This window comes from Helianthus annuus, chromosome 6 (assembly GCF_002127325.2).
Source record: "Helianthus annuus cultivar XRQ/B chromosome 6, HanXRQr2.0-SUNRISE, whole genome shotgun sequence".
Taxonomy (NCBI): domain Eukaryota; kingdom Viridiplantae; phylum Streptophyta; class Magnoliopsida; order Asterales; family Asteraceae; genus Helianthus; species Helianthus annuus.
In genome coordinates this window covers 73452825-73478256 of record NC_035438.2, presented here as the reverse complement: position 1 = coordinate 73478256, position 25432 = coordinate 73452825, and the positions used below count along the sequence as shown (strand labels likewise).

The 25432-nt window shown below is 36.2% G+C and overlaps 1 long non-coding RNA gene across 1 annotated transcript; it reads left to right on the top strand.

Annotated features, from left to right (window-relative positions):
* Positions 1–3896: 3896 nt before the first annotated feature.
* LOC118479925 lies at positions 3897–24925 on the top strand. Its single transcript, XR_004861561.1, has 7 exons — positions 3897–4022; positions 4132–4273; positions 4356–4411; positions 4674–4707; positions 5402–5505; positions 5969–6069; positions 24643–24925. It is a non-coding gene; the product is annotated as an uncharacterized LOC118479925 (long non-coding RNA).
* The last annotated feature ends 507 nt before the right edge of the window (positions 24926–25432 follow it).

Here is a 25432-nt window from a genome sequence, read left to right as displayed (position 1 = left end):
ATGTTATTCTTCCTACCTTGCTTCTTTCTCTTCTTTTTGGTCTTAATGCTTACATAATGTCTTTCCTAAGACATTTTGTTCTTGAAGAAGGTTTGGATGACTAGAAGAGACCTATCCCAGTGTAAATGCTACTTTGGCCTCGATGATTATAATGAAGATGATGGGCAGATAGTATCCACCCACACGGAGTCGATCTATGTCTCCAACATCCACAAAGACACTTCAACACACGAGCAAAGAAAATAAACCACGCCAAACCCAAAACGCCGTTTATTTGTGACAGTTCTTATAGTTTCAAAAGAAGAAAGAGACTTATGACACTGAAGATTTAGATCATAAATTGCTTCTATTTGTTTTTTTTTAATTTTCTTTTTCTTTTGTTTGTTATGTAATTTTCAGCTAAGAACAACAAATACATTAATCCTATAATGAAAAATATAATAAAACGCTAACCGGGCAAATACTTGTGAAACGCCATCATGCCATAAAACGCCCCAAAAACTACTAAACTATAATAAAATTACTTTGAACAAGTACTATGATAATAAATATAAAAAAAAAGGTTAAAACAATGTGCAAAAAGAATAAAACAAAAAGTCCCATCTTTATCTAAACGTCATTGGAAAAGAAAACGCCATAATTACAGCCGTCAAGATGGGACGTGTTACACCATAAAAACAGATGAATTTGATAACAAAACACGGTAACTGCAAAAACAGTAAAATGAGACGACGAAAACATAATTACTAACATTTATTATATTGAAAGCCAAATACTTGGGGAATTGAATTTAGTTATATTTTTCAAAACGCCGTAATTACCTGTCACTGCGCGAGAAAAAAAGTCATTATAAAAGTTGAACATGAGAACACACCTTAACACGCCAAAAACATTGTCTAAAACGCCACATATTGTCTAAAACGCCAAAAACTTAAAAATGGCTAAGGTTATTGCATGGAGGTTTGAAAGGTCGGAGAGACGTTTCATCCTAAAGTTCTCTGATAGGAGAAGGGTGAAGGCTAGGACAATCAAAGCCATACTTGGTATGGATGAAGGGGTTCAGAGGGACATTCTGGCCCTTGGGGTTCCAATGGCCAACGGTTGTGAAAGAACTTGAACGGTAATTAGAAGATTGACGAGAAAATTTCCGGCAGAAGACGATGATGCAGATGATATTGACGATACTCCTCTACCAACACTTAGCAGTTGGGTGGTGCATGAAGAAGCAGGAACGGTTGAAGTGACTTATCGACACGGGGTGCAATATTCATTGCCGACGGAGGAAATATTGAAGACGGAGAGGCTATTTCTTCTTGAACAACTCTGTGATTTAGCACCTTCGAACGATGCAAGATCCAGGGTTGTAATGATATTCAAGAATAGGTTGCAGCAAAGAAGAGACGAGGTGATGGCGTTATACGCCAATCTAAAATTTGATGATGTTGAATCTGAAGAAAGTGATGAACAAAGCGATGGGTACATCTCTGATGTAATCCCATCCACAGAAGACTATCAGTTTATTTTGATTTCGTATTATTGTAATCTTATAAAATATTAATCAATGGTAATCAATTATTAAACAAACGCCACGAACGCCAAAAAAATGACATGGGAAACGCCAGAACGCCAAAAAATTAACTATGTGACACAAAAAGAATTAATTCAACGAAACGAAATCGGGGGAAAACATTAAAACGCCAAAGTAATTAATGATTCTAGATAACGCCAAAATTATCTTGCACGTAAAAAATGAAGCAGCATGGCACACACGAAAATCGGGAAAAAAGAAGAATATTGAAAAGAAAAAAAAGCCCCTCAGACCCTGATCATGTCGCACGCCACGTGTTGGCCCAGGATGTGTTCTCACCGTTCTCACACTTTTGGGCGTTTTCTCGTGATCTCGTACCTATATATATATATATATATATATATATATATATATATATATATAGGAAGGTTAACGTACATTACGACTTAACGTACATCACGTACGACAGGTAATAACGCACGTTCATTTTAAAATCACGCACGTTATAACTCAAAAACCCAAAATAATGAAGCATATTGAAAACATTAATCACGCATGTTATAGAAAAAATCACGCACGTTGTTGTACGTGAAGTACGTTAAGCCGTAATGTACGATATACTTTATATATATATATATATGTGGATTGGAAAAAATGAGAACCACCTCTAGTTGAGAGAACCATAAGAACCCATCTTAGTGTTTGATCTCCTGTTGATGTAAGGTTGAGATTTGTTTGGTTATTAAAACAAGTGTGGTCTTATCTTTTTATTTAAAAAATAATATATTGTACTATAAGGGAAAAAAAGTTTTGTTAACTAATGCTTTATTGACTTTTTGGCACTACTCATGTCCTACATTTCAAATCTAACAAATCAGAAAACTCCACCATACGTTTAAATTCTATATAAAAACAACTTATAATAATTAATTTTTATAATTTTTTATTAAAGATTAGACATAAAATAAGTCAAAAAAAAAAACCTCATCTCTGTATCTTTTTTTATTAATAAATAACATAAAACAAATAAATTTAGATTAAAAAATATAAGTAACTTAGCAAAAGTTTTTAAATAGATAAATACCTGTGTAATAAAATATTTATATTGACTTAAAATTTTACACTATTATAAATCACGACAAATGTTAAAATAAATACACATGTGACGTAAATCACCAAAATATGTAACGAAAAATAAATAAAGCCAAGTCATTTTTCATCGGCCCGAGATCTGCAACGGTGCCTATCTTACGTAGGTATCATTTGCAGCTTCATAAAAACACCACAAAAACCTACAAAAAAATACATAAGCTATCATTTACACAAACCGTAAACTTTAACAAAACCCAAAAAACGAATTAAAAACAATGTTCGGCATTTCAAATTTAAAAAAAAAATGTTCAGAATTTCAAACATGATTTTTTACATTCGACACCGTACGTGAAAACATTTACAAACTTATGTAAAATACATAAGTTATCATTTACAAACTTTGAAAATTAGAAAAAGAGAGAGATGAAGTATGAAGATTTATAAAAATAAAGAAAAATAAAAAAGAGGAGAGAGAAACATATGGTGATATATGACATGAAAAAAGAGAAACATATGGTGATGTATAACATGAAAACAGAGAAACATAGGGAGATGTATGACATGAGGAGAGAGATTGAAAATTAAAATGACTAGTTTACCCTTCCAGAAAACAAAACAAAACATGTATATGTGACATCATCTAATTGGTGTATGAGAGTTCTTATGGTTCTCGCAAGTGAGTATGGTTCTCATTTGAACCGAATCCTATATATATATGTAGCACTACTAGAAAAGTAGGCAATTGCGATCAAACTTTGCGACCAACATAAGACGGTCGCAAAAATAGCGACCAGATTGTCACCAAAACCAAAATAGTCGCAAAATTAATGACCAATCTAGATTCGGTCGCAAAACAGTCGCAAATCTTGTGACAACGTTAATCCAGTCGCAAATATGATTAATAGTGGTTGGAAAACGGTCGCAGATACAAGAAAAATATAAAAGTAAAAGTTGCAACCGTCCAAAGCAATCACAAATACAAGAAAAATATAAATAGCAAAAGTTGCGACCGTCTAAAGCGATCGCAAATACGAGAAAAGTAAAAAAAAAGTTGCGACTGTCTAAAGCGGTCACAAATCCAAGAGATATACAAAAAAGGAAATTGCCATTTTAGTCCCTGAGGTTTCTCAGCTAAATTTCCATTTTAAACACATTGCCCAACTACAATAAAAAAACTATTTGGATCAAAATGACATTTTGAGACAAACTTTAGTGACTAAAGTACAACTTACTCATAAAAAACCAATTAAACTGCCTCACATTTACATTTACTCCGCTCACATTTAGGGTTTTTCTACTCACGATTCTGCACGATTCACCGCTCCCTCATGATTCTGGTTAGACGATTTGATTAACAAGGTGCCGATTCTGCTTAAACTTCATTGATCCTAGTTAAGCGACGGTACAAATTCTGATTCTGGTTAGACGATTTTCAATTGTTGATTTGTTGATTCATGATGAACTTAATCGATAACTCTAATTCGTTGATTTTGTCTCTCTTGTTGATATAGATTTGTTGATTTTGTCTCTCTGATTGATACAGATTCGTTCAAAAATCAAGGTATGTATGTTTCAGAATGCTATCGATTATATCTTCTTCCGTAATTCTTGCTCTGATTGTCACAATTTCATACAAATTTCTCACAAATGACGGTAATCACCAGCAATCTGAACTTGTTTATGTTAACTACTTACGAACGATGCTTTATTCGTTGTTGTATTCATGTTTTGATAGGTGATTTCACATTGCTGGCTAAAGGAAAAGTGAAACGAGAGAGTTTTCACGATAAGGTATGTGTTTCTGTATTAGTAGAAGAGTTAATTGCTTAATCCTAGGGTTTTGAATCCAAAAAAGTAGCAGTTTCTGATTGTGAATTGAAATAGTTATGATTTGTTTAAATAGTTTTTCAGTTTTAAACCTGAATTAAGTTAGTAGATTTGACATGAAAACAAGGATTTATGCTCTTCGATTTGTTTCTAAATCAGTTACTTATCACATGTCATCATTTTACTTTTGTTGAGTATTTTTTGATGAGATTTTTTGAATGAATAGGTTGTATGGATTACTGGAGCTAGTCGGGGAATCGGTATGTCAAATCAGATCTTTTGATTGTTGTTCTTACCATAATTGTATATTAGTTATTGAAGTTGAAAATTAGGATTCATTTATGTATTAGTCTAATAAATGAATATGAATGGAATTTAGCCTAATCCACTTCTTGGATTTCATGTGTCAACTTCAAATATTTTTATTAGATTCTAAATCAACATGTAGTATAAATTGTCATCATTCGAAGTAGCATATTGCTCTTAAGGATAACTTATGCACAGCAGAGTAGTAGACCGTCACTATCTAATTTTTATATCTAATTTTTATATCCTGGAGATGGTCATTTTTTTAGTCAAGATTTTCTCTTCATGTTCTATTTTTTATTTCTGCTCACATAGATAATGATATCATGACGCCTTTCTTCTTATTATTTTTGTTAAATTAAGGTAGTTTTGATTCTTGTTCTTGGCCTTTCACCTTCTTTTGGTCATAATGGGATATAAAATCTTTTTTAATTTGTAATCTTTTTATATGTTCAGAAGTTAAAATTTTAAAAAACTTCAGCATACCATAACTTTATAATAGTCGAAAATTTGTGAAGTTCTTTCTTGATTATCTTGTACTTTTCGTTCAACAATCAAACATCAAAATCTGAATGTTTGGGCACATATCTTCATGTTTTGCATGTTTAGGCTCCTTTTAAAGTTTGCTACTTATTTTACATCTTGTAGGGCCCGGGTCTATATTACGTAGACAACAAAGGAGGACGCTTGAAGGGAACAAAGTTCTCAGTCGGGTCTGGTTCACCATATGCTTATGGTGTACTAGATAGCGGGTGAGCATCCCCTACCCTACCTCTCCCTCTCTTCACAGAACAATAAACACATGTTTGTGGAGCCCACCTAAGTATGTACTCAGTTTTGTTTGTTTAGAATCTGGCCAAATACATATACAAAAACATTAGTTCCTTTTTAAAACGAATCAGTTGTTTTGGATGGGTCAAATCAAGGATACTTTGTCTTTTCAAATAAATTTTTGAAGGCATAATCGTCATTAGGCATTGTCTGAAATTGGTATAAACAGAAGCATATACATACTTGGGTGGCCTAAAAAGTAGTTTCAATCGTTGCTTTTTAAAAGCTCGAAACAATGGTATTGTTGTCTTTTTTAATTTGTATGTGCTGTTAGGTGTGAAAAAAAGAGTTGAATACATGGATGTCACCAGAAGTTTGTATTTTGTGCACTACGTGATTGATTTGCATGTTTCATATTTGTTTTAATTTTGCCAATTTTGGTAGGTACAAATATGATCTGACGATTGATGAAGCTGCTGAATTGGCTAGAAGAGCCATCTATCATGCCACATTCCGTGACGGAGCTAGTGGCGGTGTTGCTAGAGGTACACCTTCTTTAACCTTTTTTACAAATAATTAGTAACAACTATGATTGCAAAATAATATTATTTCGTAATATTTTAATCCTTGACCTGTTCTACCCATCCCCCCATGTGACTTTTTTTTGCGTATTTCTTTGAAAGTTACACTTTTCTCCCTGTGCCTTGTCAAAAACTACGATTCTCAACGTGGCATGAAAGAAATTATACATGTTTTTACTCAATGCAAACGAGGGAATAGTTTGACAGACCATAGGGGGACGGAAATGTAGCTGATTTGCTTTGTCAGTTTCTCTCTAGTGATAAAATATACACTGAGAAGTAAACAATAGGGCACATGGGAGTTGGGTAAGTTTCTTCACTGTTGGACCGTTGTTTGACCCTAAAACGTCAGTCAAGGTAGCTCATCATCATATATAAAGGCGGAATCAGTATATATGATGTAACAACAACTTGTCCTTTCAATTACACTGCTTTTATTAGCTTTCTGAATGAATTTTGACAGAGTTTTGGCTCCTAAGCACACACATACACATTACAGATCCGCTCCAATGACACGCTTTATATAGACATGCTGGTTCGCTAATATGACAGGTCATATTAGCGGACCTGTTTCACTATGACACAAAAGCGGACCACTAACGAACCTATGAGCGGACCTCTATACTAAAGACCATAAAAGCGGACCTACATCATAACTTTCTAAATTTAACTGTTTAAACCCCTGTTGACCAATCTTAACTTAGAACTTCTTGTAGACGTAGTCAACAGACAACCTATGCATCAACAGACTCCCCCTTGGATGTTGATGTAGTCTTTATCAGTTTTCATATCCGTAGTCTTTAGACTTGATCTTTTCACCAACTCTGTCTTCTCTTCATAAACATTCTTCACGAGTTCCAGGATTGTCTCCTAGCTCTAACTTCAAGCTTCCCATTAGCTGTTGATCCAGACTCCCCCTTTCACAGACTCCCCCTCTCAATATGCTGGAATTTAAGATATCTGGTTCAAGATTTGACAATTTGCCTCCGTGGGAATAATGAAGTCTCTAAACCTGTTACTCAACCAATAACATTACAATCTATCTTTTCTAAACAATAAAAACAAATTCAATCAGCTCTAAGAAATCCACTCAAGTTTTCAAGTTCAAGTTAATGACCCTGAACACCTGATTAATCTACCAAGTTCAATTTAATGATCCTGGTTGATCTTTTGACGAATCAAACTGATTTAGTAAAATTATTTTCAACTTTTTCTGAAAATAACAAGTATCAACTTAATGAACTTGTTTGTGACTTTGAAAAAAAAAAACAATCAAACTTCCAACAATATAAACTCTCCTCATTCTTCAGCTCAGAATCTCCTGCATCTGCTTCATCTTTCTAGAATCCGACAATCAACTTTCCACTCTGGTTTGTCTAAAATAAAGCAGAAATAAAATCTTTTTGATTTTTTAATGTGATCTAAACTAAGAAATGAAATACTAAAAACTTAAATTGTAGAAAGTAAACTATTTACAAGTTTATTTTTGGTGAGCGTGTCAGGGAATCATATCAGCTTTTCAGACAGATTACAAGTACCGTTAAGCTACATTACATACACGGATTTAAACAATTCACCTCGATTGTCGATATACTGATCCATCTTAAATTCTCACACAAACTTCAATCTATTCAGGATACCGTTTAAATGTTTTAAGAACTTAGATCAATTCATGTGTCCCACCTCTTGAATATACTCCCGTATCTAGAATCCCAATATTCAGTCTTACAGGCAAGAATACTACAATGATGTTTGTACATAAATTAGGGTTTAAATGCGAAAACTGAGGGATCTCAGGTCAGAACTTCTATTCAGCAGAGAGATATCAGTTTCGACTTTGCAGTATGTCCCCTTTAGAGGATCTTTTCAGCTACAACAGATGATTATCAATTTTATTGTCTAATCAGCTGAGGGTTTTATGCTATATTTCAAGCATTTTGGATAATGTATTAGCCAAGGACTAGGTCAGAACTACCGTTCAGCAAAAGTCCCGGAATAATACCCCAGACATCATAAAGTATAAACACCTAGTATATCAGAATACGAGATCTTTCAAACGAGATTTCAGGGGTTACCTATATATCCAAGTAGTGTTCCCCACGAATTTCACAAGTTTGAAATTTTAGGTTTATATCCCGAATAAATTTACTAAATGTGCGAAAACCTATCGACACATCGTTAGTGAAACTGTTTAACTCATTTTGTCATTCCAAATCTTTAGCATACTGTAATTGTCTAGCCGATGTACAATCATTTTCCCTATATACACAAGCTCTTTTTCAATTTTATCATGTTTTTGGATTTTTGCATTTTTTACTGTTTTTGTATTTTTCTGAAAATAAACTATGTACAACTATCTATCTCCCCCTAAATACCAAAACACGTAAAAAACCGACAAGCCATCGCAGATTGTTTCTCGTCTTCATCCGCAACAGTACTCTCATCAACGCTCACAACCCCATCCGACACCGAAAGCAATTTCATACCATTAAGTTTTAACAAATATTGAAACCGATTTTTATCAAAAGCTTTGGTATGCAAATCAGCTTTTTGTTCGTCAGTGTGGATTTTCTCAATTCGTATCAACTTATTCTCGAAGCAATCGCGAATAAAGTGATGACGAATTTCGATATGTTTAGTTTTAGCGTGATGTACTGGATTTTTAGTTATATTAATTGCGGCCTCATTATCAACAAACAGAGGTGTGTTAAGAAACTGCAAACCGTAGTCGCGCATCTGTTGCTGTATCCACAGGATCTGAGAGCAGCAACTGCTGGCAGAAACATACTCCGCTTCACATGTCGATAGCGCCACAGATGTTTGTTTCTTACACTGCCAGGTAACCAATCTCGGTCCAAAGAACTGGCATCCTACAGTTGTTGATTTCGCGTTGACTTTGCAGCATCCGAAATCCTAATTCCCTTCGAGCGTAAAGTCGCCTTTTCTAGGATACCATACAGGTAACGTAATATCCTCTTGACAATAATCATGTGCGATGCTCTCGGGTTAGAGTGAAATCTTGCTGCGAGGCACGTTGGGTACATGATGTCAGGACGTGAAGCAGTCAGATATGTCACGACCCCCGATCCACCCTGGCCGGAATCGGGAGCCGTGAGCAGTCCAGTGGTACCAGTGATTATTTTGAAAAACATTGCAGCGGAAATTTTATTAGGACCGTGAGTTAGGAAAATATCAGAGTTTAGAAACACCGGATTTTATTTAAATAGATGGAATAAATTCCATGTTTTACAAAGGTAGCTTTTAATAAAAACAATATTTCTTAATTTGATTTAAATAAATAAAATAAGCCACTTCTTGAAGTCTTTCAGTGTCGGATCCACTCCTTACTCCAATCTACTTGTAATTACCTGAAACGCGTTTTAAAAAGGTTTTGTCAGCGGGAAATACTGAGTGAATCATTCATTTTACTGAAAACGACACATTTGTTATAATTTACAGTATTAAGGGTTTTTACATATGTTTATTATCAACCAACTTTCAAGAATAGGTATTTGTCACATACCAGCTCTGTGACTGTGGTCATATCACCATTGGTTGTCCCACAGAGTGACGTATATCACTTTAGGCTCGCCCACCTAATGTGAAGGAAACAATAATAATAATAATATTGTGCACAATACCCCACATACCGGCTGTAATTTGGTGATTACATAAACTTAATCACTGTAATTATAACTTTGAAAAATGATTTGGAGTATTGTAAAATAGTTGATAAAAAGAGAATGACTCACAAACTGTGAGAAAAGAGTTTATAAAAGGGGAATGACTCACATTATAAGCATGCAGATTCATACGGGCAAAGTTTAATCTACACATAAGCCTTGATATATTGCAGATTTATACATGCAGAGCTTAGCCTATTGATTTAGCCTTGTAACCTAGTGCATACGAACTAGGTAGGTAACTTAATACAACAATTACGATAACTCACGAGATCAAATTCTCACAACGAACGACAAAGTGCGATACCTAAACATCCATCGATTTAACGACGAACAACAAAGTACGATACTTAAACATCCATCGAATTAACGACGAACGACAAAGTATAACCCTATGTGGGCGGCACTTAAACATCCATTGGATATATTGATCTCGGAAAATGAATCGTAATAGCGATCGAGTTATTACCCTGATTGCGGCAGCATTTCGTGAATCGTGTGTGTTTGTTGTATTGTTTCTGCCATAACTCGACGTACACAGCGAGTTTTTACGTCGTTCCAAAGACAGAATTCAAGTCCCAAGGCCCTCTATTTATACTGAAAATTTGCATCTCCCGCGTGTCGCGGAAGAATTCGTGGAATCTCCCGCGTATCGCCTGGGATGTCATTTTTAGGGTAGGATAGGTACGTGTCCAACTAGCCTTGCTGAGTCGACAGTTTCGATAAATTCAAATTTTACAGCGAGTTATTTAGATAATCGTTAGCTAGGGTTTTACCCCCCTGAGTTTTAGGGGCCCTGATCCTGATTTCAATTGTTCTAAAAATTTTAGGATTTATGCCAAATTACTTGGGTGTCTCAATTAGGGTTTCCTATAGGTTAAATAAAATAATAATTTATAGTTTCGGGTGAGGGTTGTTACATCCTCCCCACCTTAAGAAAAATCTCGTCCTCGAGATTTACTGAAATAGATGAGGATCTTTTTGTTTCATTTCTGATTCCAGTTCTTAAGTGTATTCTGGTCCTTTCTTTGAATCCCACTTGACTTTGACCAATACTAGGTGTTTGTGTTTGAGAAATTTCATCCTTCGATCTTTCATCTGAAGGGGTTTCTCAACAAAGTTTAACTTTTCATTTACCTCTATATCTTGAAGAGGTACTACCAGAGATTAAACATTTCTTGAGATTGGAGACATGAAATACGTCATGTACTTCTGCTAACTTTTCTGGTAGTTGTAAACGATAGGCAACTGGTCCTATGCGTTGAATTACTGGAAATGGTCCTATGTACTTTTGGACTCAGTTTTCCTTTCTTACCGAATCGTACTATTCCTTTCCAAGGAGAAACTTTCAGAAGTACTTTGTCTCCGACTTGAAACTTTAATGGCTTGCAGTGATTGTCCGCATAGCTTTTCTGGCGATCTCGAGCCGTTTTTAGTCTTTCCTTGATTTGAGTTATTTTGTTAGGGGTTTCTTGTACAATTTTAGGATCTGATAATTAACTTTCTCCTATTTCTGCTCAACAAACTGGAGTTTTGCACTTGCGTCCGTACAGTGCTTCGAATGGGACACTTTCGATACTTGAATGATAATTATTGTTATAGGAGAATTTAATTAAGGGGAAGTGGTTATCCTACTTGAATGGTTATCACACATGCTCGCAGCATGTCTTCCAAGGTTTGAATGGTTCTTTCACTTTGTCTGTCTGTTTGGGGATGATAAGCTGTACTTAAATTTAGTCGTGTTCTCATTGCTATTTGGAAACTTGTCCAGAAATGAGAAGTGAAACGACAATCTCTGTCCGATACAATGGAGAGTGGAACTCCATGTAAGGATACTATTTCATCTACGTACAACTTGGTTAACCTTTCCATGCTAAAGGTTTCTTTCATAGTTAGAAGATGAGCTGATTTGGGTAAATCGATCCATGATTACTCAAATCGCATTATTACCTTTTCTGGTTTTGGGTAACTTAGTAACAAAATCCATTGTTAAGAGTTCCTATTTCCATATAGGCATTTCTAATTGTTGGAGTAATCCTGAAGGTTTCTAGTGCTCTGCCTTAACTTGTGAACAAGTAAGATATTTAGATATATGACTGGCAATGTCCATTTTTCATTCCTATCCACCAAAAGTTATTTCTTAAATCTTGGTACATCTTATTGTTACCTGGGTACATGGTATATCTAGATCTATGGGATTCCTCTAGAATCTTACTTCTTACTTTTTCCTGCTTAGGTACCCAATTGTTTTCTTAGGGAATCTCCAATTTCTATCACTTCCTCGTTTTAATTCTTTGGCTTGTCCTTTTATTCCTTCAGCATCGTCTTCGATTGCTGTTTCTTGAACTTTCTTTAGTTGCTCCATTAAATCTAACTGTAGATCTAATCTAAGAGCATGGCCTCGGTTTTGCTTTTCATGATACTTACGACTTAAAGCATCTGCAACTACATTTGCTTTTCTTCGTGATACTGGATATCACAGTTGTATTTATTTAGGATTTCCATTCATCTTCTTTGCCTCATGTTTAGTTCTTTTTGCCCAAATGCGTACCTTAAGTTTTTTTTTTTTTTTTTTTTTTTTTTTTTTGTGATCTGTATCTACAGATAATGTCTCCAAATCTTGAGGGCAAAATTATAGTTCCTAATTTTAAATCATGAGTTGTATAATTTTCCTCGTGCTTTTTCTAGTGCCTAGAGGCATATGCAATTACCTTTTTGCGTTGCATCAACACACATTCTACTCCTAATTTTGAAGCATCACAATATACTTCAAAATCTTCAGTTCCTTCTGGCAATGCTAAAATTGAAGCACTTGTTAACCTTTGATTTAATATCTTAAGAGCTTCTTCTTGTCTAGGTCCACTCAAACTTAACTATTTTACAGGTTAGCTGAGTTAAGGGTTTAGTTATCTTAGAAAAATCTTTAATAAATTGTCTATAGTATCCGGCTAAACCTAGAAAACTTCGAACTTTTATGGCTGTTTGCGGAACCCTCTATTTAGTAATTGTTTCTATTTTTAGAAGGATTTACATGGATACCTTCGTGATTTTCAAGATGACCTAAGAATTGCACTTCCTGTAGCCAGAATTCATACTTCGAGAATTTGGCGTACAACTTCTCTTTTCTTAACAAAGTTAAGAGTGCATGCAAATGCTCACAATGTTCTTTTTGACTGTTGGAATAAATAAGTATAATAACTTAATTTATATACATTAAATGGTTATTATTATGGTTGGATATTGATTAGTGCTGCCTTGTTTAAGCATAGGTGATCAGTCCATGCCTAACTAAGGCTAGGCTACTCAATATCTGCTCCTGACAATAACCAGAGTATTTAAAATACTGATATATTATCATAAACTTAAATCGGAATAGGAGGTGAATTTGTGTATCATTATCTGAGTATATGATTGTTTTAAGATTGCTTATATAGAATAAATTAATAAGGCAAATTTAATATAAATAATTTTAAATAAATAAATAATTAAATTCAAGATTAGCGAAATCTTCAGATTTTGTGGAAATGTCACCAGAAGGTGATCGTGATCAAAGAAACATTTTAGTGAAGTTGAAGGCCAAAAACATGTTATAATTCAAGAGAATCAAAGTGCTTATTGGGATTATTTTGGATTTGAATATGATGGCTTAAAATATCATATGGGACCTGGAATTGAATACAAATTGCGAACAATTTAACTGGGTTTGAACAAAACGAGTTGTAATAAGGAAGTTCGGACATCATTACAACAGAAACCATGGAAAATCGAGTTTTTCAAGAAATTGATTTGATATTAAAGAGTCATTGCTTTTTACTATGCAAAGATCAATTATAGCAAAATGATATTTGAACTTTTGGACAACAATTGGTATAATGTCCTCCTATGGTCTTCCTAATTTGAATGAACCATAAGTACAATGAACGTGTGGATTTACCAAGAAGTGTAAAAATTAGCTACTATGAAAGAAATCCTCATGGTATGATGCCTATTAGAAGGAGTAAAAACACGAGAGTTAACTTACTATAGTCAGAAGTCAGAATTTCAATAATATAAAAACTTTACTTGAAATTTCGTGTGATAACTAGTGTGACGTTATTATGGAATGTCGAAAATAAAAAAAATAGAGAATTTACAAAGGTATGTGATTCCTTTTTGCAGTGTGATGATGGTTAAACTGTGCACCGATGTTTGTGAAATCTCGTTACAACGTACCTTAGCGAGATTTGTGTCGTTTGTAGAATCGTGTGGCAAGAGTGTTTCTTTCTAATTAGTCGTTTTTCTACTGGCGGAAATAGTATTGATGTCATAGTGCCCAATTTATAATTTCCATAGGTCTTGCCTTGGAAGTCGTGTGTGATAAACTTCGACGTTTGTGGACATATAATTTAATAAGTTTCATGTGCTTTCTTGTGCATTAGCACAACTTTATTTGCGTAAATCGTATATGGTAATTCTTTTAGAATTTCTTTTACTCTTAATGATGTCCCAACTTAATGGGTTTCCATTGTCAAACGAGCTACGGGACAATTGACCAAACGGAATAATGTTTGATATCGGAAAGGTATTCCTGATAAAGAAATCTAGACACAGATGCTAGTGCTTTATTTCAAATTGTCAATCCTTATGGTTTTTGGATTTCCTTATAGATATACCTATCTATATAATCACATATTTCACATGCTGAAATAAACATACCATTTATGAGGTCAACGTATTAACAAAGTCATATTTCTAAAAATCAATCAAATATCTGGTCATAATGCTATTTTAGGGAAATCTTGTCACTTGTTTGACATATTATATACCCCGTCTTACCCGGTTCGCGCCGGAGAGGTAATCTCAGTATATCCGGACAAACTGGAGGGTCTGCTACTCTATACCTAGTTTTGCCGGAGAAAATTTTCTATTTCCCATAAATAGTATCTTTTCAAGATTTTTAAAAGTGCCTCTTTCATTAGGGCTTTTATCCAGAATCAAGAAAATTTGTATTTCCCTAACATATCTTATTCCCGACCAAATAATATCAATAAGCAAGAAGCAATTACGTGCTATTGCCTGCTAATTGTCATTTTTATGGAATACCAATATCCATTACATTGTACTTATATAAGTAATTTACCTTTAAAGTTTATTTAAGGCAAAATTCTTAAATTCAAGTCTAAATATCATCCGGAGTGCTATCAGATAATATTAAGCTTCAAATTTTCCGTTTAAACTTAGGTATTATTATAACACCTAATTGCGTAAACAAGTGGCTTAGCTTATACTAAGGCATCTTTTCTTATGTTTAAGTCTAAATGTTATCAGATGTGCTACCCGTTAATAGCAATCTCCTAACTCTTTTATTTAAGCTTAAGTATCATTATCACAACACTTATAGGCTTAAAGCAGTGGCTTAGCTCTGATACCACCTTCTGTCACGACCCCCGATCCACCCTGGCCGGAATCGGGAGCCGTGAGCAGTCCAGTGGTACCGGTGATTATTTTGAAAAACATTGCAGCGGAAATTTCATCAGGACCGTGAGTTAGGAAAATATCAGAGTTTAGAAACACCGGATTTTATTTAAATAGATGGAATAAATTCCATGTTTTACAAAGGTAGTTTTTAATAAAAAACAATATTTCTTAATTTGATTTAAATAAATAAAATAAGCCACTTCTTGAAGTCTTTCAGTGTCGGATCCACTCCTTACTCCAATCTACTTGTAATTACCTGAAACGCGTTTTAAAAAGGTTTTGTCAGCGAGAAATACTGAGTGAATCATTCATTTTACTGAAAACGACACATTTGTTATAATTTACTGTATTAAGGGTTTTTACATATGTTTATTATCAACCAACTTTCAAGAATAGGTATTTGTCACAGACCAGCTCTGTGACTGTGGTCATATCACCATTGGCTGTCCCAATGAGTGACGTATATCACTTTAGGCTCGCCCACCTAATGTGAAGGAAACAATAATAATAATAATATTGTGCACAATACCCCACATACCGGCTGTAATTTGGTGATTACATAAACTTAATCACTGTAATTATAACTTTGAAAAATGATTTGGAGTATTGTAAAATAGTTGATAAAAAGAGAATGACTCACAAACTGTGAGAAAAGAGTTTATAAAAGGGGAATGACTCACATTATAAGCATGCAGATTCATACGGGCAAAGTTTAATCTACAGATAAGCCTTGATATATTGCAGATTTATACATGCAGAGCTTAGCCTATTGATTTAGCCTTGTAACCTAGTGCATACGAACTAGGTAGGTAACTTAATACAACAATTACGATAACTCACGAGATCAAATTCTCACAACGAACGACAAAGTGCGATACTTAAACATCCATCGATTTAACGACGAACGACAAAGTACGATACTTAAACATCCATCGAATTAACGACGAACGACAAAGTATAACCCTATGTGGGCGGCACTTAAACATCCATTGGATATATTGATCTCGGAAAATGAATCGTAATAGCGATCGAGTTATTACCCTGATTGCGGCAGCATTTCGTGAATCGTGTGTGTTTGTTGTATTGTTTCTGCCATAACTCGATGTACACAGCGAGTTTTTACGTCGTTCCAAAGATAGAATTCAAGTCCCAAGGCCCTCTATTTATACTGAAAATTTGCATCTCCCGCGTGTCGCGGAAGAATTCGTGGAATCTCCCGCGTATCGCCTGGGATGTCATTTTTAGGGTAGGGTAGGTACGTGTCCAACTAGCCTTGCTGAGTCGACAGTTTCGATAAATTCAAATTTTACAGCGAGTTATTTAGATAATCGTTTGCTAGGGTTTTACCCCCCTGAGTTTTAGGGGCCCTGATCCTGATTCCGATTGTTCTAAAAATTTTAGGGTTTATGCCAAATTACTTGGGTGTCTCAATTAGGGTTTCCTATAGGTTAAATAAAATAATAATTTATAGTTTCGGGTGAGGGTTGATACAAGATACATCAAAGAACCTATCATGGAACGATAGAACGTTTCATCAGCCCTGTCTCCGGTGAGATCTGGGTGAATCCCATGATTAGTCGCAAGTGGGGTAGCAGCTGGAGTAGAACTTGACATTCCAAATTTCTCTAGAATATCATGCACGTACTTCCTTTGATGAATGAAAATTCCCTCAGGAAGTTGTTCAACTTGTAGACCCAGAAAGAATTTCATCTCCCCCATTGATGACATTTCGAATTTCTGCTTCATCACCTGTTCGAAATCTTTGCACAATTTCTCATTCGTTGACCCAAAAATTATATCGTCCACATAAATTTGTACTATCAGAAGATGACTATCAACGACTTTAGTGAAGAGAGTGGCATCCACTTTTCCACGTATGATCTGGTTAACGAGTAGGTGTTGAGACAAAGTCTCGTACTAGGCTCTCGGCGCCTGATGTAGACCATACAACGCTTTGTCCAGCAGATAAACTTTGTTCTTGTGGATTGGGTCAGTAAAGCCCGGCGGCTGACCAACATAAACCTCCTCTTTGACCTTCCCATAAAGAAACGCTGATTTAACATCTAACTGATATACTTTGAAATTCTTCCAAGACGCAAATGCTAGGAAAAATCTGATAGCCTCTAGTCGTGCGACAGGAGCATAGACTTCGGTAAAATCAATTCCCTCCTGTTGACTAAAGCCCTGAACAACGAGTCGAGCTTTGTTCGTTACAACCACTCCTCTATCGTCCCTCTTACATTTGAAAACCCATTTTGTATTGATTTTCCTTTGACCATCCGGCAAATCAACTAACTTCCACACTCCCAACTTTTCAAACTGACTTAACTCTTCTTGCATCGCTATGACCCAAGTGTCTTCAGTAAGCGCCTCTTTGTAAGTTCTCGGTTCGACCTACGAGATAAAACAACTTAATGAAAATTCAGTTTGTAAAGGTGCTACTGTAGAATAAAAACATGTTAAGCCCTGGTCAATTTGACGTCTCGTGCGAACGCCCGATTGCAATTCTCCTATGATCAACTCCTCTGGATGATAAGAAAGAGTTCGCAGCATCACTTCGCTTGGAACTTCTACATTACCCTCCAGATTAGTAACATTCTGCTCTGCATCTTGTTCACCAACTTGGTTTGTTTGACTTGACAACTGGATTTGCTCCCCCTCAAGGTCTGAATCACCATGGTAAAAAACTGGCATATTTTCAGCTTCTTGATCATCATTCACCTCCGACTGATTACCAGGAGCAACTTCATCATCATGTTCACCAACATTACTAGGACCTGCTTCATCGTCATTTGAAGTTTCCCGAGGTCTTCTAGAATACTCCGCTGGGAACCTGAGCTGCGACTCATACTCTCGCAAAATATCCAGCTCATCAAAGAAATCTTCTTCTTCCTCTGATTCTTCTCTCATGTCAAACGAATCCCAAAGTTTGTCATAATGATAACGCCATGAATCCCCAGGATTCTGTGGCGGCATAGTGTACCCCTGACATTCAACATTTGCTGCCTCAATAATCTGCTTCTCGCTTGGAATAAAGACACGTCGCAAAGGACTTGAATAACCCACAAGATTCCCTCAACGCTCTTCGGACCAAACTTTCCTTTAGGCTCTATCACCGTACAGGGTGACCCAAACGGTTCTAGATACTTCAAATTCGGTTTGCGTTTATTGAGTAGCTCAAAACATGTCTTGTTGAACTTCTTTACAGTAAGAACTCTGTTGAGAGTATAGCATGCAGCAGAAACAACTTCAGCCCAGAAATTTATTGGTAACTTAGAGTCTGCAAGCATCGTTCTTGCTGTTTCGATTAGCGTCCGGTTTTTGCGTTCTGCAACTCCATTCTGCTGCGGAGTGTACGGAGCACTAAACTCATGCAGTATACCTCTTTCGTCACAAAATTCTTCCATCTTACTATTTTTGAACTCAGTACCATTATCACTGCGAATTCTACAGATCGGCCTCTGGTACAAATTCTCAATTCTTTTAAACAACGCTACAAGGCTGTCAAACGTTTCGTCTTTGGATTTTAAAAACATAACCCAAGAAAATCTGGAATAATCATCAGTCACGACCAAGCAGTAGGAATCTCCTGTTATACTCTTGACATTCACTGGACCAAACAAATCCATGTGAAGTCTTTCCAAAGGTCTTGAAACTGAATTGACTTGCTTTGTAGGGTGTGACTTTTTCTTCTGTTTGCCTTTGACACAACCTATGCACTCCCCTTCCAGATGAAAACCTTTGACATGCACTCCTGTGACCAAGTCGTTATGCACTCCTGTGACACAACCTATGCACTCCCCTTCCAGGTGAATATGCCCCATCTTTCGGTGCCATAACCTTGACTCTTTTTCCGTTGCTCTAGACACAAAACAATGAGCCTGACCCGTGGTTGTAGTAGCGACGCTCATGTCCAACACGTACAGATCGTTGACTCTTGGTGCCCTCATGATGATCCACTCTTCAGGTATCACAAATCCCGGTTTCAAGATCAAACATTCTTTGTCGGTGAAATGAGTAGTATACATCCTGTCACAGATCTGGGAGATACTCAGCAGGTTGTTTTCCAGCTCAGCGATGTAGTTAACTCTCTCAAACGTTATGACGCCATTCGATAACGTTCCTTCACCTATGATCCATCCTCCTTGATTACCCGCAAAACCCACATAACCATCGTTAATGTTATTCACATCATACAGCAGCGCGGTCTTCCCTGTCATATGTCTCGATGCTCCACTATCCATGATCCACCTGGATACAAGTTTTGGAAGATCCTGCACATAACAAATCATCATTTAAACAACTTCAAGATAGATGCCGATTCATGCTTCGCGAACCAGGAAGCTCCAGCAATTCAAACTATTTAGTCAAACATTGAGTCCACCCAGGCCTCATCAGCCTTAGGTGCAACCTTGACTCTCGCAATTTGAATTTTGAAATTTTCAGCCTTAAGAGGCGGAAAATTTGCATCATAATCAACAGTAATTGGCTCTTCAGCCTTTTTCTCCTCAGAAGTTGAAACTTTCTTCTCAACTTTTGTCTCAATTTTAGGTTTCCACACCTGTTGAGTTACTGCAACCCTTTTGTAAAATTTGTCATTTTTAGTTACCGACTTCTCTACGGGTTCAGTTTTTACTTTTACGTTGTCGATTTTAATGTTTTTCTTTTCAACAACTTTCTTCTCAACATACATCGGTGCTTTACCCTTCACATCAACCTTCTTTTGTTGAGCCTTCACAGCTTCAGTCTTAGGCTTCACATATGTACACTTTCGTGCAATATGACCAACCTGTTCACATCTAAAACAAGTACGAGTATCAGCTACCCGACTCGTGCCTTCAGACTGAGCCTGTGAAGCTCTCTTCTCAAAAAATTCTTTGTTCGATTTTGAAAAAATTTCTTTTTCTTCATCAGCAAGTGAACTTGAACTGTTTACAAACATTTTCTTCTTAGCAAACCTCTTGTTTGAAACATTCCTTTTCTGATATGGTTTACCCCCCTGATAACCACCCAACCAGTTGTTTCTGTTGTTATTGTAAAAACGCGGTGGATAACCAGTTTTCTTGTTGTAAACCATGTCTTTCTTTCGACTCAAATTGTTCACTGCTGACAACTCGACTTCAACAAGTTTGAAAACATTTGTCAATTTATTCATGTTAACATTCTCGATCGGAAACTCTGAATCCGAAAACAACTTATCCGAACCCATCATCTTGTACATGACAAGGTTCGATTCTTCATCTAAGTTGTTCTTGGACTTTTGTTTCGGAATGTATTTATCCAAGAAACACCCATCCTCCTCAGAAGTGTCACAATCCGGTTTAAGCACTTTGTCTACCACACTTTTCACCACATCAATTTGGACACCCTCGTCATTGGAAGACGTGAACGTGACATCAATGTTCTCAAGAAGTTTAACATCACTTTCTTCCTCAATTTCCACCAAACTAGACTGCTTTTTCGTGTAGTTGTCTAAGATTGGCGGTGGAACTTTGTGAAACCCTACACCCGTTCCATCAGAAAACACATCCTCGCCAGCTTTGTTTTTCCCTATAGGTTTAGGAACAATATGCTGCAAAACAAAACTTGCTGAGCTATAGCTGTTTAACTTCAACTGAATTCTTTCATTTTCAATTTCAGCTTCTTGAACTTTAAGTTTCAATTTAGCAATTTCATCCAGTTGATTGTTAATTGATTCTTCTTTTATTCTCACCACAGCTCTCAGATGTTCGTTTTCTTTAAACGTTTTGCCATTTCGATCATCACTATCTTTGACAATGCTTTTCAATTTTTCAAACTTTTCAGAAATTTGACGGTTTTCAAGAATTAACTTTTCATTTTCACATTTTATTTTCTCACGTTCAGTTTTATCATGTTCGATTTGAGCCGTTAATTCTTTGATCCGTTCAGTTGAAGCTTTTATAGTTTTGTCACGACCTAGAATCTGATCCTCAACATTTTTAACTTTCGTTGTCAGATTCTTGATTTTCTCATTGTTAAGATACGTGACAGTGCTACAAAAATTGCATTGTTTGGTGCAATTTTTGCAGTCAACATTTCCGTCGACCTTGTTAACTGACGCATTTGTTGACGCAATTTGACTGACCCGCCCCTTTGACTCAGTAACAGAATTAGGGTCTACCTCAAGTGCTTTCGCAGCTAGCACTTTGTCAGCCATCTTTCCCAGGTTCTCAGACGTCAAATCCTGCGTAGTATCGATCAATCCCGTATCAAACTGCTTTGCTTTCTCAAATTCTTCTTTTTCTTTCTTCTCTTTCTCTTCTTTCTCCTTTCTCTCTTTCTCCTTTTCTTCTTCAATCATCTTCTCAGTTGGCGTTCCCCACCACTTGTGCTGCCAGTATTCATCTTCTTCTTTGTACTCCTTGATGATGGCTTCGATATCTAGCGTTTTGTCATCAATCGCGATGTTGCCATACCTATCAAGATAGCACTCTCTATCTGGATCCCATCTATTTGCTCTTCTAGCTTCCAGAAAGATACCAGAAAGTCTGATAATCTTGTTTTCAGCAATCATCTTTCGGTATTTATACTTCTGTTCCTCAGTACGATCATCTTTCCACGGAATGGGTTCATCATTACTTGCCATGAATGCGTAACCCACCGCATCTTCCTCTGGTAGAACTTCTTTACTCCAATCATACCCCTCATCGTCGTAAATCACAGCCAGAGCCCTTGATTTGTCTCTGTTATCTTCAGACTGCTTCAATCTGGGCGGCTCAGATTTATTTTGATGGTAGATTGCCTTTTTGTAGTAATCGTCTCTAAACGGATTCTCTGACTCATCAGCGTACGCGTTTCTACATTCACGCTTGAAGTGACCCTTCTGCTTACACTTAAAGCACGTCACCTTGGATTTATCGAACCCCAACTTTGTAGACGGACCACCGATCGTCTTTCTCCCGGTAATTTCCATAAAACGCTGAGCACGTCGAACAGCACTTGCCATTGCCCAACGAATGTCAATAAGCTCCATTTCTTCGGGGTCTATCTGATCGTAATCTTCTTTCGTCAGATTTGTGTTCCCGATCTTACCAGCTACCAACCCTTCATAAGACTCTAGCACAGATGCCAAAAAGACCATCTGTTGCTTAGCCGACTCCTCATCAAAATTCTGTGCGTTCTTCAAATCTATCGCGATATTGCAAGAAAACTTTGCATCAGAACGATTTGCAGAAGACGTAGATCCACTATGATAACCACTATGACTTCCGCTACTTAAACTGCTTTGACTTTCTTTGCTTGCTGAAGATACATTCTCAGCTGAAAATGCAGTCTTTGGAGAAGTTGCTTTTGGCATCATGCTTTTTGGATAATAGAGATCCAAATTCTGCTGAGAAGAAGAATGATTGACTTTATAAGTTTTCTTCAGTTCCAACTCGTGACTTTCAAGTCTCTCAATCACCAAATCTGGAGTCAAATCTTTAGGAGCAATAGTGTTCTTCAACATAAGCGCATAATATCTCCAATCAACCTCATCTGGTAATGAATCGAACAGTTTGTCAACTAGTTCTTCATCAGAAAACTTGATTTCATGTCTTGCTAACTCTAGTTTCAGATGACCGAACCTCTCTATCATTTTACACACCGATTCATTCTTTAGACAACCAAAAAATTAAATTCTTTTCTAAGAAGTTTTCGTTTGTTCTTTACAATCTCTTTGCTTCCAAGACACTTCTTTCCGAGTTTATCCCACAAATCTTTAGCATTTGAGTAATCTATCAGCGAAATGATGTCTTCCCGCACCGATTGAAACAATAATGCCACACACTTTTGCTCGGCCACAAAACTCTCAATCTCTTCAGCCGATCTCAATGCTTCACCATTCTTCTTTCCCTCGGCATAACCATTCTTCATACTCTTCCAGCTGGGAAAAGCGAATGCCATCAACCAGTCTTCGAACTTTGTTGCCCACCTGCTATAATCTTCTATAGCCATCAGCTTAGGAGGTTTGTTAAATGTTCCAAATGCGCTTTCGGACTCCCAAGCTTCCTTCTTTCTTTCTTTCGGTGGACTCTTGTTTGCATTGCTTGAAGAGGTGTCATTGTTTCCAGAACTCCCTGTGAAAGCATACATGTCGCTGAAAGGATTCAAGAAGATATCATCCATCTTGACTATTCCTGCAAAAACAACCAACACTTAGAAAAAAATTTCAAATTTTTGAAAATCTGGACACAAAAGCGGACCAGATTGAAGTCGTAAAAGCGGACCAATATTGTCCGTAAAAGCGGACCAGATATTGTCCGTAAAAGCGGACCAAGTAATGTACGTAACAGCGAACCAGAAAGTGTCACAAAAGCGGACCAAAAACTCGCGATGTCTGTAAAAGCGGACCACAGTTTTTAACCGATTTTGACCATTTTTAGTTCGAATTTCACTCTAAAACTTTCTAGGGTTTGTTATTAGTGTGTTTTACACGTTATACTCAAATTTCAGACAATTTCAATCGTAGGAACCACTGAAAATCGAAAAAGTGTGAGAAAAAATGAGTAGAAAAGAGAGATTTCTGCAGATGTAAGCTGTAGTAGTATGAACTCCTCGTCCTGAGCTCTGATACCACTTGTTGGACCGTTGTTTGACCCTAAAACGTCAGTCAAGGTAGCTCATCATCATATATAAAGGCGGAATCAGTATATATGATGTAACAACAGCTTGTCCTTTCAATTCCACTGCTTTTATTAGCTTTCTGAATGAATTTTGACAGAGTTTCGGCTCCTAAGCACACACATACACATTACAGATCCGCTCCAATGACACGCTTTATATAGACATGCTGGTTCGCTAATATGACAGGTTATATTAGCGGACCTGTTTCACTATGACACAAAAGCGGACCACTAACGAACCTATGAGCGGACCTCTATACTAAAGACCATAAAAGCGGACCTACATCATAACTTTTTAAATTTAATAGTTTAAACCCCTGTTGACCAATCTTGACTTAGAACTTCTTGTAGACGTAGTCAACAGACATCCTATGCATCAACATTCACAACCTGAAAAATTAGTATGTTATGGTTTCCGGTAACCGTGTGACTTTCTTCATGCTTTGTCGTTGAATAGTGCATTTAAAGTGGTAATCACAACCTGAAAAAATCATTTCATTATAACAAAGTTCTTTTTTTTTAACTTAACATAATACTGAAGATATATATCCTGAAAAAAAATAAATTCATTATAACAAATGTATTGATAGGGTTAAATAAGGTTGTATCTATATTACTGGTTTGGTACTGCACATGGTTACAATGTTTTCTTTAACATGTTAAATAAGGTTGTATCTAAAGTTTTTTTTAATACATAATATAAGCAGCTAATCAATTTAATAAATTATGATTATGCCGGCCATTAATATTTCACTTTGCATTGGTGTCATTAGATCGAAAGGTTGAACGTGATTATCCAAGATATAGTGAAAGAAAAAGAAAGAAAAAGAAGTTGAACGAATAATTGCGGGATTGGTGGTGGAAAAAGAGAAAGATAACGTGGAGAAAGAGGCTATGAATCTAATAATGGCAAACATTGAAGTGATGCTAAAAGCTAGGTTTCAAAACGTATAATGTAGGTTATAAATAATTTGTTTTAACATGTATTTTGATATAATAACTTTGGTATTTGATGTTTTAAGTGGAATGTTTTATATAATTGTGAAAATTTGATGATGTGTAAATTTAAAAAATGACATTATATGCAGGTTAAAAAATGGCTAAAAGGAAAAAAAGCATTTTGCGACTGCGAAAGACGGTCACAAATTTTCTTAAGGCAAGCGGTCGGAAAATGATTGCAAATTTTAAAAGGCAAGCAGTCGCAAAACGATCACAACAAGACTGTCGCAACCAAAGTCGCACAAAACCAGTAACAGTCGCAAAATTTGCGACCACTTTTATAGTCGCAAATGATAACAGCAGTCGCAACTCAGAGGCAATAGAGAAATTGCGACGGGTGTTTTTCAATCGCATGTTTGATCGGGAAATGGTCGCAATAGGGCAGTTGCGACTGTTTTGCGACTGGAAATGCGGTTGCAAAAACCCAGTTTTCTAGTAGTGTAGTGAAAGTGTAAAATACAATATCCTTAACGTACAATACGTACAAGATGAAATTATGACATGCGTAATTAGTTTTATAACACGTGTGATTAGTCTTTTACCACATGCATGATTATGGTTTTC